This window comes from Orycteropus afer, unplaced genomic scaffold (genome assembly GCF_000298275.1).
Source record: "Orycteropus afer afer isolate SDZICR_OR568_19922 unplaced genomic scaffold, OryAfe1.0 scaffold00040, whole genome shotgun sequence".
Classification (NCBI taxonomy): domain Eukaryota; kingdom Metazoa; phylum Chordata; class Mammalia; order Tubulidentata; family Orycteropodidae; genus Orycteropus; species Orycteropus afer.
The window spans coordinates 14,793,771-14,797,165 of NW_006921627.1; positions in this window are offsets into that span (position 1 = coordinate 14,793,771).

The following is a 3,395-nucleotide window of genomic DNA, read 5'->3' on the forward strand; positions in this document are numbered from 1 at the left end:
CATTCCCTTGGTAGGAAATGATGTTTGTTATGTGCCACATGGTTGATTCTGACTCATCAAAAATGATAAACATAGACTTGATGACAGTATCAAACATTTTAAAAATTTACTGTTAAGTAAAAAGACAGTAGAAAAGTTAAGGTTAAAACTCTAATTACCAACCCAAACCAAACCCACTGCCACTGAATCCGTTCCAACTCATAGCTACCCTATAAGACAGAGTAGAACTGCCCATATGGTTTCAAGGCTGTAAATCCTTTCATAAGTAGACTGCCTCATCTTTCTGATTAGTGGCTGGTGAGTTGGAGCCCTCACCCTTTGGTTAACAGCCAAATGCTTTAACCCACTGTACCACCAGAGCTCCTTTCTCAGCTATAATTATAGCATTCCAAAACTCCAAACCAACTGCACTGAGTCCGTTCAGATTCATAGCTATCCCATAGTATGAAGTAGAACTGCCTTCCAAGACTGTAAAGCAAGTATTTACATATAACAAGGAGGAGAGAAGAAAAAGTAAGCATGAAGAGTTGACTTTGTAATTGCTGATAATGTTGATGTAATACTAATTTTATAACATATATTTTTAATTCTCAAAATAAAACTTTTTTTTTTAAATTTTATGAAAGGTGACATTACCTTTGGACATACTTCTAAACAAACTTTATTTCCAAAGAGAAATTTGTTTACAGAGCATTGAGCAACTGTGAGTGGGTTGAGAATGAAAGTGTCCTGGCCACCTTAGTGTACATTGGGGGAAGTGGAACTGGAATCATTGGCATAAGTAGAATGGGAATTGAAATGCATATTAACATATGAGACATACTTGTAATAAATAATAAAAAAAGGAATCATGGTTGTGATGATTTATCTACCAAGACAGTTTGCTGATTAACCTGGTATATTTTCTCTCCTTGTGAATACTTAACCTAGTAGAAATCAGGCTGGAAAACTCAGGAGATTACAGAATATGTTTCCATCTTTCAAGTGTTGCCTTGCAGAGATTCTGAAAGTCAGGACAAACTAGAAATAACACAAGGAAAGCACTAGGTTTATCTATTTAATTATCTATCTATGTATCTATTTATTTGTTTATTTGGTCGGTGATACCATTACTTTTTCTTATTAGAAAGACTCGGGTTTAACACTGCCATGTTAATTCAGAGACTAGGCCAATGGGGACCTGTCAATTGAGCTATAATTATGTCCTTCCTGTCTGTTTTATTCAAGATGGAAGTAGAATTTTCTTCAGTGGCATAGTGTCTAAGGCATTTGACTGCTAACCAGAAGGCTGGCAGTTCAAACCCACTAGCCACTCCTCGGAAAGAAGATTGGGCAGTCTACTTCCGTAGTGATAACTGCATCGGAAACCCAAGGAAGGGTTGCTATGGGTCAGAACTGACTCGACGGCAGTGAGTTTGGTTTGTTTGGTTTTACACATTGTTACAAGGTGCTCCAGTGACCTCCTAACCCAGGCTTCTTCCTCAAAGTGAGTCATTCATGGAAGTATTTCTCAGGAGAGAACGGCATTTTTCATGACTGCATACAGTCCCCTCTAATCATCAGCCCCACCACCTTCTCACCTTTCTCCTCTTTGCAATACTGAACTACTTGCTTTCTCTAGCACTTGGGAACCTTTCTACCTCAAAGTCCTTGTGCTGGTTGCTCTCTTCTCTTGTAATGCCCTTTTTGTAGATGTCCGCATAGCTACCTCCCTGACCCCCTTAAGCCTTTGAGCATCTATCACCTTCTGAGTGAAATCTACCCTGAGCTCAGCATTTACAATTTGGTTACTCTACCTCTCTATCTTGTGGCATTCTTGATATTCCTTGCTCTGCCTTTTTTCTTTTTCATAAAACTTGTCTATTTTTCACATACTAGATAACATACTGGGAACTCTGGTGGTGTAGTGCTTAAGGCATTTGACTGCTACCCAGAAGGCTGGTGGTTCAAACCCACAGCCACTCCTTGGAAGGAAGGTCGGGCAATCTACTTCTGTAGTGATACCACCTTGGAACCTAAGGTGGGGTCGCTATGTGTTGGATACGACTTCATGGCAGTGAGTTTGGTTTTTTTGGTTTAGATAGCATGCTTACTTACACTTATTGTTTATTGCCTCTCTTTTACCCCCTACCCCTGAATATAAGGCAGAGATTTTGTTCACTGTTTCTTGTCATTGAGAACTATGTCTGGTGATAACAAGCATTCAATAATTATTTGTTGAGTATATGAATGAAACAATATGTACTCGTGAAATGTGACACTAGTTTTTTCTCCCTTAAAAATGTATACCCGAATGGTAAATGAAGGAACTAGATTGTATGCAGATATTTAATATTCAACAGTAATATTTCAAGGAAAATGTGCTATTGATTTACCTAAAGTAATGTTGAGTTAGGAGCCCTGGTGGCACACTGGTTACATGCTTGACTGCTAACCAAAAAGTTGTTGGTTCAAACTTATCAGCCATTCCACAGGAGAAAAGATATTAATCTTAAGGGAATCCCTATGGGGCAATTTTTATAAGGTCACTATAAGTCACAATCTACTCAGTGACAGTGGGTTTGATTATTATTTTGTTGTTGTTGTTAATGTTGAGTTAGTTTTTCTGCAAGTAGTCTTATATAAAGATTCAATTTCATGGTTTTACCAGATCACAGGATTTTCTTCCCCTTTTATTAATGCCTTGAGTGAAGATTTATATCCTGTATATCTAAACATATTTTTGAACCATTAAATTAGCTAAATGTAAGCAAGACAGAAATCCAGTTCTATTTCACACTTTCCAGTTTATTATTGTTTCTAAAGGCAGAATATTTGTATGTTTTTTTTTGAGAAAGCATTACAATAAAAATTTTGTAAGAGCATAAATACCTATTTTGAGTTCATGCAGCTTATTCCTTAGCCAGCTTATAACCAAAGAGTCAAAGGCCAATGAAAGATCAACCAGAGTTACAAACTGTCATAATTGATTTTGTAATAAAATGACAGTGTTTAGCAATGATTAATAGTAAAATTGCAATTTCTGGGGCATGCCTGCTTGTCAAATAAAAATGTGGGTTTGAGACATGTTAATGTGCAATTTCCTATGAAGAAAATAGATGTATATTTTTAAGGAGCTACTTTAAGAAGTCTATAGTTATAAGGAGCTCTCGTGGCATAGTGCCTAAGGCATTTGACTGCTAACCAGTCAAACCCACTAGCCACTCTGCAAAAGGAAGACTGGAAAATGAACTTCTGTAAAGATTTACTGCCTTCGAAGCTCAAAGGGAGTCACTATGAGTCAGATTCAACTTGATGGCAGTGAATTTGCTTTGGTTTATAGTTTTAAGGAAATAGCGCCCTTTTTGAAAATCTTCAAGTGCTCATTCAGGTCCCAAGGTGATATAAAAGATATC